The sequence below is a fragment of the Glycine soja genome, chromosome 7 (genome assembly GCF_004193775.1).
Source record: "Glycine soja cultivar W05 chromosome 7, ASM419377v2, whole genome shotgun sequence".
Classification (NCBI taxonomy): Eukaryota; Viridiplantae; Streptophyta; class Magnoliopsida; order Fabales; family Fabaceae; genus Glycine; species Glycine soja.
In genome coordinates, this window is record NC_041008.1 from 30,251,391 (window position 1) to 30,264,064 (window position 12,674).

Here is a 12,674-nt window from a genome sequence, read left to right on the forward strand (position 1 = left end):
CTAGTGTCACATGACCATAAAAACTTGATGCTGAGTGTCCACATGGGTGCATGCGTGACCCGTTTTGCATAAAATTTCCTAATCATCATTGTTGCATGTGTATCATGGAAATAATGTAGGACATCCCCTTTATCCCCGAACCGCTGGCCAAACCCTGACATATATCATGACCAGCCGTTCTACAAGCCTTGAGCCAAAATCCAACTTACCATAAACCTTGACCCAGGGTGGGAATGTCAATCCTTGCCCTCGGAAGAAACGCAAAGAGAAGGAAAATTCCCAATCCAAGAAAGGGAGAAGACACAAAAAAAAAAAGAAACAAAATTCCCAATCAAAAAGTGGGAGAAAGCAAAAAAAAAGAAAAAGAAGAAAATTCCCGATCAAGGATCGGGAGAAAACTGAAGAAACATCCAGAAAGGTCTTCGGACCAGACAATATCTGAACAATACAGAATTGTCACCAAGTAAACAAAAAGAAAGAAAACCACGACCCAAAGTGGCCCTCTCCCTTTGATTGCCAACCAAAATCCTGTGCGTTGGCGACTTTCTCGCCACTTTCTCGCCACGCACTAAACAAAAACAGAAAAGGAAAAGGCAAAAAACACTCAAAGCCAAATTCCCCACTAAAAACCATTCCCAAAATAAGTCCTATTGATCCATGATCACGCATGTAACCTTTGATTTGATAGGAAATGATTTGCAAAATCAAGTCATGACATATCTATGGTTCGAATTAGGATAAACACTTACCTGTGTGAGATTGATAACTTTGAGTGATTTTCTCCTATTTTTTGTTGAACCCGGTACTTCCTCTAAATGGTCATTTAGAAACGGAAATGCTAACATCCCAAAATCTCATTTACGGTTATGAGAAAATTTCATCAGCATACTCTCCTTCCCCGATAGACACATTGTTTTTCATCCAAAAAGCATATGTTGCTCTGATCAGTTGGAAGTTTTGTCTCTTTACTAAAGCATGTTCGCATTTTGGTGAAGAAAACACAAGACTATTTTTAGTCTCACAGTTGTCAAGAACTACGTAGGTCTGAGTTCCTCATCACAAATTGAGGATACGTAGGAGCAAAAGCCCTGCTTTTGTCGACCCACCCCACTTTTTGTTACCGGTGTCAAGAGTCCGGTGGGCATGCGGAGCCACATGACCGTGGGATCCCCAAATTCGTATGTTCATCATTATCATTTGTATGCTATCTTTTTTTTGACTAAGGGACTAACATTTGCTTCATGTTGATTGACTTTTGTTTTGTACATACATATCGTTTGAGTTGTTACGTCGGTACTTGTTTTGTTGTTGTCAATAATGTTTGTTGAAATCCCGGAACCGTGTAGAGTTTTTCATTTAGGAACGTTGTCCTAAAAATAAAATGAACAAAATCCTAATAAAAAGAAAGAAGCGTTGTGAATAAAAGTCATGTTCATAAAGAAAAGAAAAAGGTTTTTATTTGTACATATATGTAAAAGGAAAATGTGTATAGAGGATCTTTGTGTGTAAAGGATGCGCGGAAAGGAATTCTTGTGCGTGTAAGCAACGAGTGTATATGAAGAAACTTTTGTGTGAACCATAAGTGTGTGTTGGGAAAAATGAAAATCTTTGAGTGTAAATAAGGTTTGTGTATAGACCATGTGACGTAAGGAGAAGAGTTCTAATGCGTGTACAGAAAAAGTTTGTCATGTATAAAAAATATAGATGTACAAAGAAGGTTTTCCTCATAAAGGACCACAGGTGTATAGTTTTAGTGAATATATAAAAATAAAACAAAGGTAAAGAGAAAGAAAGACCGTGAAGGTCGACATGTTATAGTTAAGAAGTATAAATCATTCGTAAAGAGCAAACGCATCTTCTGGAAACAAGGGACTGATGCTAAGAGTTTATTTTCCGGAATGAACCGAGATAAGGATGGATGAATGCATTGAACTGATGAAAGAACATAATTTGGAAACGTTGGGTCTGTCTGTATAAATTCCCAACCGTAGAATCACAATGCCATAAACAGGATGCTTGAGTGCCCACCTGGCTGTAGCCATGACTAATTTTGCACGTTGTTTTCGAATCATCATTGTCACGCGTGCTTTATGGAGTAATATGGAAGTTCGGCCCGAGACCGACACCTTGACACCCAAATTTGTTTCGCCCCAGATATCAAGACTGGGTTCCCACGATGAAAGACCCCATTGAAACACAACCTTGGACTTTTTTGAACCTTGGCCTATCAAAAGAATCCTCCTCCTTTCCCCCGAAGCAAAGGACAGTGAAATCTCCTCAAGGGAGAGCGAATGGAATGTTAAAACCCGATTTCCCAAAGAAAGGGATGGGGAAGGAAAATTGAAGGAAGAAATGGAAAGAAGGAAAAAGAAAAAATGAAAATAGAGAAAGGACAAAAGAAAGGAAAGAAGGATTCTCGATCAAAGATCGAAAGGAAGTGAAAAGGGAAAAGAAGCAATTCTCGATCAATGAAAGAAAGAGGATAGAAGGTCTCCAAAGCCAGATTGCCACTCAGAATCATTCTTGACTGGCAATATCCACCCCACATGAACAAAGAGGAAAATACCAAAACACCCAGATTCCTCTCCAAAAACCCTGACCTCGGGGAAAATCCTATTGGTCCGTGATCGTACGTTTGATTTATGATTCGATAGGAAGTTGTGTGCAAAATAGAGTCATGGTGCAGTTATTGGTTTGGGAATAGGTTAAGACACTTGCCTTGTGAGTTTTATACACCATGAGTGATTTATTTTCAACTTAGCCCGATGTTTCCCCTGCGTGTTCATTTGAAAGCTAGAAGTTGACACCCTACCCTTCATTCTCGGTAACAAGGAAGATTACCCTTGGCACAAGTATATTGTTTCTCTAAGATGTGGTGCTCTTGCGAATGATTTATTTTTCTTTGCAAAAAGCATGTTATCCTTTTAGGTGGAAAAACCCGGTGGACCGTTCGGTCCGCCAACACCCTTTTCTGGAGCCACATGAATGTTATTGCTTAGGGTTGTTCATGTGTCCTCCACTTTCGAGTTTGGAGCTGAGTTTCATGATTGCCTAAGTGAGGACCCTCAAGGAAATCCTCCATTCTCACCCTTTTTCGGAGCCACATGAATGTTATTGCTTAGGGCTGTTCATGTGTCCTCCAGTTTCGATTTTGGAGCTGTGTTCCATGATTGCCTAAGAGAGGACCCTCAAGGCAATCCTCCATTCTCATCCTTTTCCGGAGCCACATGAATGAATTGCGTTGTCATTCATGTGTCCTCCATTTTCGAGTTTGGAGTTGTGTTCCATGATTGCCTAAGAGAGGACCGTCAAGGCAATCCTCCATTCTCATCCTTTTCCGGAGCCACATGAATTTTATTGCTTAGGGCTATTCATGTGTCCTCCACTTTCGAGTTTGGAGCTGTGTTCCATGATTGCCTAAGAGAGGACCCTCAAGGCAATCCTCCATTCTCATCCTTTTCCGGAGCCACGTGAATGAATTGCGTTGTCATTCATGTGTCCTCCATTTTCCAGTTTGGAGCTGTGTTCCATGATTGCCTAAGAGAGGACCCTCAAGGCAGTCCTCCATTCTCGTCCTTTTCCGGAGCCACATGAATGAATTGCGTTGTCATTCATGTGTCCTCCACTTTTGAGTTTGGAGTTGTGTTCCGTGATTGCCTAAGAGAGGACCCTCAAGGCAATCCTCCATTCTCATCCTTTTCCAGAGCCACATGAATGAATTGCGTTGTCATTCATGTGTCCTCCATTTTCGAGTTTGGAGTTGTGTTCCATGATTGCCTAAGAGAGGACCCTCAAGGCAATCCTCCATTCTCATCCTCTTCCGGAGCCAAATGAATGTTATTGCCTAGGGCGGTTCATGTGTCCTCCACTTTTGAGTTTGGAGCTGTGTTCCATGATTGCCTAAGAGAGGACCCTCAAGGCAATCCTCCATTCTCATCCTTTTCCGGAGCCACGTGAATGAATTGCGTTGTCATTCATGTGTCCTCCATTTTCTAGTTTGGAGCTGTGTTCCATGATTGCCTAAGAGAGGACCTTCAAGGCAATCCTCCATTCTCATCCTTTTCCGGAGCCACATGAATGAATTGTGTTGTCATTCATGTGTACTCCATTTTCGAGTTTGGAGCTGTGTTCCATGATTGCCTAAGAGAGGACCCTCAAGGCAGTCCTCCATTCTCGTCCTTGTCCGGAGCCACATGAATGAATTGCGTTGTCATTCATGTGTCCTCCACTTTTGAGTTTGGAGCTGTGTTCCATGATTGCCTAAGAGAGGACCCTCAAGGCAATCCTCCATTCTCATCCTTTTCTGGAGCCACGTGAATGAATTGCGTTGTCATTCATGTGTCCTCCATTTTCGAGTTTGGAGCTGTGTTCCATGATTGCCTAAGAGAGGACCCTCAAGGCAATCCTCCATTCTCATCCTTTTCCGGAGCCACATGAATGAATTGCGTTGTCATTCATGTGTACTCCATTTTCAAGTTTGGAGTTGTGTTCCATGATTGCCTAAGAGAGGACCCTCAAGGCAATCCTCCATTCTCGTCCTTTTCCGTAGCCACATGAATGTTATTGCTTAGCGCTGTTCATGTGTCCTCCATTTTCGAGTCTGGAGCTGTGTTCCATGATTGCCTAAGAGAGGACCCTCAAGGTAGTCCTCCATTCTCATCCTGTTTCGGAGCCACATGAATTTTATTGCTTAGGGCTGTTCATGTGTCCTCCACTTTCGAGTGTGGAGCTGAGTTTCATGATTGCCTAAGTGCGGACCCTCAAGGCAATCCTCCATACTCCACCTTTGTTCGGAGCACCATGAATGTCATTGCCTAGCGCTGTTCATGTGTCTCCATTATCAAGTGCGAAGCTTCTGGTGACTGGGAAGCACGTTGTTCTGTTGTTTTCCAGATCGGTTCCTTCGCCAAGTATGTGTATATGTGTATATGTGTATTATGTTCGTTGTTCTTTGTTATTATTTGTATTTTGTTTTGTGCAGAAGAAAAAAGAAGGAGTGGAGACGAGAGTCGTCATCACAGAAAGGGCAGGACGGACGAAATCAGTGTCCTATCTTTGCTTTCCTCTTATCTCCGATGAGAGGTAAGTAAAGAGGGGCAACTGTCATACCCTAATTTCGTCCGGGGATTATTACTTGATGACATGCAATAAATGAAGTCCCGAGATGTCTCAGAAATCCAAAAGGAAGCAGGCTTGCGTGATCCGTGAAATTCCGTAGTGTGGCGGAAGTCGGAAAGAGGTGTTTTTGCGCAATCCGTGAGTTTCCGTAACTTCTTCGAAAGGTAAAAAAGAGTAAATACATAATCCATAAGGATTCGTAACCTTACAGAAGGAAAATAAGTATCGTTACGAAATTCGTAAAGTTTCGTAACGTTACGGAAAAAGAATTACAAAAAAATAGAAAAGGGGGGTGCATTTAGTAAAAAAAGGGGTGCAAATAGCAACCAGGCCCACTTGGGCCCTCCAGAAGATTCCTCCAGAAGGCTGTTGCTTCTGGAGGAAGCAACCTTGCTCGCCTGGGCGAGCTGGGCGGCAAGCTTCTCCCCTATTTTGCTATAAATAGGGGGAGAAGTGAAGAAGAAAAGGGTTCAACCCCTTAGGCACTTATCTCTCTTTCGAATTTGCTGAGGAAAATTATTTCCGTGAAGAAAATCCAAGCCGAGGCGCTTCCGTAACGTTTCCGTGAGTAATTACGCGAAGATTCTCAACCGTTCTTCAAGATCCATCGTTCGTTCTTCGTTTTCTTCAGTCTTCAACGGGTAAGTACCTAAAACCAAGCTTTTCAATTCTTTATATGTACCCGTGGTGGTCCACATTGTGTTTCATGTATTTTCATTCTCGTTTTCATTTACTTTTTATACCCCTTTTGACGTGCTTAAGCCATTTATTTAAGTCATTTCTCGCTTAATCTAAAAATAAAATAAATTTCCACCGATCGTTTGAATTGCATCATCCGTTAATTTCGGTTAAAATGAATTCCGACCGTTCGGTCATGCCGTAACCACGTTGGAAATCAAAAAAGAGGTAAAATAATAATATAATAATAATAAAAAATAACTTTTAGTAAAGTAAAGCGAAAAATCAATCGGACGTTTTTTCTTTGGGATTTCTCATTCTTAATTGAATTGACTAATAACTAAAGTGAAACTAAGGCTAAAATCAACTCGCCTAGTTAAGCTCGTCCACAAAAATAGGGTTTTGAGAGTTTATTATTTCAATTTCTTACAAGTAAAATGGATCATTTTTAAGGTCCAACGCCTTAAAATGATCACCTTTCAAAGTAAAAGAATCACTTGATTCACGCATAAAAAAGAACTACGTAGGTCTGATTTCCTCTCCAAAGGAGGGTACGTAGGAGCAAAAGCCCCGCTTTTGTCGACCTCAAAAAATAAAAAGAAATAAAAGTTAAGGTAACACAATTTCCACAATTCTAAAAAATAGGCTGTTGTCCTTTGAGACAAACGTAAGAGGTGTTAATACCTTCCTCAAGCGTAAATACAACTCCCGAACTTAGAATTTTCATCTTGACCAGTTTCCTTCGGTTTTTCCGACGTTTTCCACAAATAAACGTTGGTGGCGACTCCGCACATCTTTCCTCCTTTGGGAAGTGCACCTGTGAGCCTCGCCCTCGCTCGCCCGCGAAGGGCACGTTGCGACAACAAAGGTCCAAGAGATAAAGAATTGAAAATGGACAGAGGCATGACACTAACTGATGCTCCTAGATCTAGCATGGCATTTTCAAATTTACTGTTCCCAATAATGCAAGGTATACAGAAAGTACCTAGGTCCTTACATTTCTTAGGAATGTGAGGAACAAATTTACCTAACAATGCTGACACATTTCTACCCATGCTAATCCTTTCATTGCCCTTGAGCTTCCTTTTGTGGGTGCACAACTCCTTTAGAAACTTGGCTTATCTTGGAATCTGCTTAATGGCATCTAGCAGAGGTATGTTCACCTCTACTTTTCTGAAGGTCTCCAAGATCTCCTTTTCCGCTTCTTCCATCTTTTTGTTTGGAATTGCTCAAGGTGGGAATGGAAGAGGGATAGGAGGCTGCTGTAGGTTGGAATTACTAGAAGAAGGTCCACCTACATGAAAATTTTTGTTAGGAAGCTTTCTCTTTTGTGCAACTATCTCATCCTCTTTTTCAGGTGTAGAATGAAGCTTGACAGGTTCAGGTGCAGGTGCTGCTACTGGTGGAGGCACTTGAATTTGGTTGCCAGACCTCAAGGTGATGGCACTCACATTTTTTGGATTTTGTACAGTTTGTGAAGGCAATTTGTCAGAATTTTGGGACTGAGCTTGGTTCATCTGAGTAGCCATCTGCCCCATCTTATTTGTCAGACTCTGAATGGAGGCTTTTGTCTCTTGCTGAAATTGCATATTCTGGATGGTCATTTGCCTCACTAACTCTTCTAAGGAAGGTTGAGGAGAGGCCTCAGTTGCTTGTTGTCTTTGTTGTGATTGCTGCTGCTGTTGCTGCATTGGAGGAGGAACATATGGCTTGCTTGGACCAGCAACATTCTGAAAAGGAGGGATATGTTGTTGTTGTTGTGGAGGACTTGTCCATTTCAGATTTGGATGATTTCTTCAACCTGGATTGTATCTATTGCTTGAAAGGTCATAATGATTCTGTTGTTGCTGGTTTTGTTGCTGAGGAGGTCTATTATAAATGTTTGCAGCATAAGCTTTAGGTTTCTCATTGACTCCAGATTGTTGTAAAGAAGGACACAGATCTGTATGGTGATCTGCAGAAGAACATAGACCACAGACTCTTGCGACAGGTGCAGATGCAGATTTCTGATTCATGGCAAGTTGAGTTACTAGGTTGACCAAGGCATCAAGTTTTCCTTCAAGCTTTTTATTTTCAGTAGATGAAGATGAATCCGTGGCCACCTCATGGACTCCTCTAAGGACAATAGCATCATTTCTTGCACTGAATTGTTGGGAGTTGGAAGCCATCTTCTCAATCAAATTCCTAGCCTCAGCAAGGGTTATATCACCAAGAGCTCCACCACTGGCAACATCAATCATACTCCTCTCCATGTTGCTAAGTCCCTCATAGAAATATTGAAGAACGAGTTGCTAAAAAATCTGGTGATGAGGGCAGCTTGCACACAATTTCTTGAATCTTTCCCAGTACTCATACAAGTTTTCTCCACTAAGTTGCCTGATGCCTAAAATGTCTTTTCTGATGGCAGTGGTCCTAGATGCAGGGAAGAATTTCTCCAAGAACACCCTATTAAGGTCATCCCAGTTGAAAATAGACCTAGGAGCAAGGTAGTATAGCCAATCTTTTGCCACTCCCTCCAGAGAATGAGGAAAAGCCTTTAGAAAGATATGATCTTCTTGGACATCAGGGGGCTTCATGGTGGAACAAACAATACGGAACTCCTTAAGATGCTTATAAGGATCTTCACCTGCAAGACCATGAAACTTGGGCAGCAAATGTATTAGTCCAGTCTTGAGAACATATGGAACACCCTTATCAGGATATTGAATGCACAAGCTTTCATAAGTGAAATCAGGTGCAACCATCTCCCTAAGAGTCCTCTCACGAGGTGGAGGTTGAGCCATGTTCTCAGTATAAAAATTAGTGGTGGAATGCTCAAAATCATAATATTCAGAATCACTAGCAACAGAATACTCAAAATGCACAAAATGATCAGGATGCACACTATGCCTAACTAATCTATGAAAGGTTCTATCTATTTCAGGATTAAAGGGTTGTAAATCACCTGGATTGCCCCTAGTCATGCACTATATGCAGCAAATAATGTGTTTCTCAACAAGCACCTAACAAGGGGGTAAAACTACAACTATACTCAAACGGTATCCAAATGAGCTGAAATTTTGTGAGGAACACCCTAAAATCATGAAAAGATAGCACAAAAATTTTCAAACAAAAATTCAAAGTCTAACTATGAAAACTACCTAATCAAAATTTAGAAAAATAGGACAATAATACTTGAAAAATAAAAGAAAATTTGGTAAACGGATGATTTTTGGAGTTTGGGAGACCCCAACCAGCTAAAGTAGGTTGTCATAGTATGGTAAATTTTTTTCTACCCCAAATGCATATATAATAATAGTCATTCTGATACCCGGAGTAAAAGTTATGGCCGTTTTAAGTTTTGCTAAAAACAAGTTCCCAAAATTTTTGTCTCTCTCAAATACTGCCACACTAAGTGCTCCTGGTATTTTTCACACGCAATATGGATCAAAAGAAGCTACCACACAAAAAATCAGCCAAAAATAACAACTCTAACTATCTAAACAAAAATCGCTAATTAAAGTGCAAAATCAGTCGCTAATCACTGTTCAGCACTGTTCACAGCAAAACACAAATCTGAAACAGTCGCTGAATCAGTCGCTAAAAATAGTTGCTAAACAGGGAATGCAACTGAAATGCAAAACAGAACGCTACACAAAATAAGATAACTAAACACTATTATGAACCTTTGGCCCACTGCTCCCCGGCAACGGTGCCAAATTTGATCGAGGCCGTACTCGAATCAAATAGACATTAAAAATGTAGTATTTAGGAAGTGATCCTAGGTCGTCTCCCAAAGAGAAATGGTCAACCAAACGTTCATAACAGATAGTAATAAAACAGTAACGAATTGGGGGGGTTGTTTGTTTTTGTAAATTAAACAACGAGTAAATTTGAATTAGAAAATATCAGAATTAAAACACGTTGTTTCCCCTTGATTCATAAGCAAGTCTCTTATCTTAGGTTACGAAGATTCATCCTTTATCAGTTCAACCACTTAATCCAACCCTAAATTAAATTACTAAGCGAAATTTAACATAAGGCATTCATTATGTGATTAAGCAACACATACACCAATTAATCATGAACAAAACTGGTCATTAAGCATGAACGTAAATTAAGCGCAGAGACAATTAATTAAGCACTAAGCATGCATGGATTAATAGCAACAAATACATAGTAATTGGTGAAGAGGAAAAACTAATCAGAATTTAGTAGTAATAATAAAACCTCAAAGAGAGCTGTGCTTGATCCTCAAGAGAAAACAACGCTGGAGACTTAGCCTTCCATTAATCAGTAGAAAACGAAATTTTATTGCTATGTGAATAGTAAAAACTAGAATTGCAAAACCTAAAATTATTCTTTCACCCTAAAACGAAAAGTGACTAAAACAAAAAGAGAAGACTTAAACTAGAACCTTGGTGTTGTTATATAGGTTCTCAGCCCCAAAGCTTACAAATCTGTTTTAAGTCCAAGTCCATAAATAAAATAAAATCTAGATAAGATAAGATAAGATCTAGATGAAATAATATATAGATGAGATAAAATCTAGATAAGATAAGATAAGATCTAGATGAAATAATATCTAGATGAGATAAATATGATAAGATAAAATCTAGATGAAATAATATCTAGATGAGATAAAATCTAGATATGATAAGATAAAATCTAGATGAACTAATATCTAGATGAGATAAAATTTATATAAGATAAGATTTGGTAGAATAAAATAGTCTGCTCTCTTCAAGTCCAAGCCCAATTCTGGATTCAAGCCCAATTGCTTATAATTCTCCTGAAATTAAATTAAAAACACAAAATTAATCCAGTAGGCCCAAATGATAAAACTGCATAATTAATTTGACAATTAAGACTAATCAGTAATTAAAATGGTGACAAAAAGGGTTAAGAAATATGAGAAAATGATGACACATCATCCCACTTGAAACAATGTTTGCAAATTAAAATGTTATTAAACATGTTAATACAAACATTCAATTCTTTTTCCTATTTAATGTAGAGTCACGTTCAATGTGGAGGCTATGAGTGTGAGTATTATGTGATGCATTGGATGTGGAACATAATTGGCACGGAGTTGAAGACTAATTGGAGTCTGGTAAATTATCTATTCCCAAAACATTGACGGCAAAGGGTCATATGTTATTTCTTTTTAAGTCGAAATGATTAATTTTTTCTTTTTCACAGTGTGTAGTGGTTCGGTGATGGCACGCCACTAGACATGGAGACGATGACAACATTACATAAAAAATGGGCAGAATATTTTTTAAAACTTAGAAGCATCCAATGTACAAAGCTTTAATTATATGAGATGCAGACATCCACTTTGTGTATTTGATGTATTTGTTTTAAGTGTTATAAACAGTTTTGCTGCTGTAATGATTAATATTTGGCAATAAAAATATAAATGTGTTCATTTCATTTTGGTATGCACCAAAACACTTCAGAATAGGCGTTGTGTTCGCAAACATGCTATATGGAGCAGGAGGCAACAATACAGGACAATGACATTGATGGGTATATTTTTATTTACCAAGTTTGAAGCTTTTTTTTTTTATCAGTGAGTGTCATCTGAAATTTGGCATTTTCTTGTAGGGATTGTTCTCATCTGGTCCTAAAGTGCTTTCCCAAACATTGGCACAACCATAGGTACGGAGCAGAACCTTTCACTTTTGATACTTGATCCATTTATGTCTTGGGTGATCCAATTGTTTGTGGTATTTTGTTTAGGTCTGTACTATTTTCTACCAAGTCTGATACATACGTTGTTTTGTGCTCTGTGCTTTGAATGTTGAAATTTTAAAGTTTGGTTAATGTCATTAGTCAATGAGTATCCCTGCGTTATTATAACTACAGTGTTTGTCTTGGAGTATATGTTTCTATCATGTTTCCCAATAGGTAGTATCATGTGCCTTATTTAATGTAGAAATGTTTTACATCTATGGTGGATCAAAATTAAATGCTTCATCATTTTGCGTAATAATAAGATTTATTTGGGTGAATACTGTGATCTTTCTTACTACTTTTACTCAATTTATACTCTTTTGTCTGAGTTTTGGTTAGGAAATAAGAGCTTCAATTGTTGTTTTCTTATTCTATTTGTTATTGTTGACTCATGGTTGGGTACATCTTTGCTCATGTAAACAAATTGACTTTTGTCAACTTTTGTCCCTGCCATGTCACGAATGTTTGCTTGCTTTGCTTCTCATGTATGTCTCTGCCAGATTCAGCCATGTCTTTGTAGTTTACTGTATTTTAAAACTATCTTTCTGCAACTAAGTATTCCTTCTCCCTGTTCTCAAACAAGGACAAATGAAAACTTAGTTTGTTTACTACACATGCAAAAATATTTTATTTATTATGGTCTAAAACCAATAGCAGAGTCCATAAGGTATTAATTAATTAGTTTACTATAGAATAGCATGTATGTTAATTAGTTTCACGTTTTGCTTTTCTAGAATATTATGATATTCGTAGTCGTGTCTCAAATTAATTAAGCTTTGTCATACCCTAATTTCGTCCGGGGACCTTTGCTTGATGACATGCGACTTTTATTTGGTCCTTGTAAGGTGCTTGGCACCCATCATTAGGCAATTTGTGAAATTCCGGGACATGCCAGAAAACAAAAGAAAATATTGATGCACAATCCGTAAGGTTCCGTGACACACCGGAAATCAAATGGAAGCATCGTTGCACGATTAGTGAGGTTCCGTAACATTCCATAAGTCAAAAAAGGGGATGATTATGTAATCCACAAGGTTCCGTAACATTACGGAAAGAAAACAAGTATCTTTACAAAATTCGTAAGTTTCCGTAACTTTAGGAAAAAAGAATCACCAAAAAAAAGGCAGGGGGTGTACTTAGTAAAAATGGGGGTGCAAATA

At 38.9% G+C, this 12,674-nt stretch overlaps 1 non-coding gene across 1 annotated transcript; it reads left to right on the forward strand.

Annotated features, from left to right (window-relative positions):
* Positions 1-8,094: 8,094 nt before the first annotated feature.
* Positions 8,095-8,201, forward strand: LOC114420812. Its single transcript, XR_003668445.1, has one exon. It is a non-coding gene; the product is annotated as a small nucleolar RNA R71 (small nucleolar RNA).
* The last annotated feature ends 4,473 nt before the right edge of the window (positions 8,202-12,674 follow it).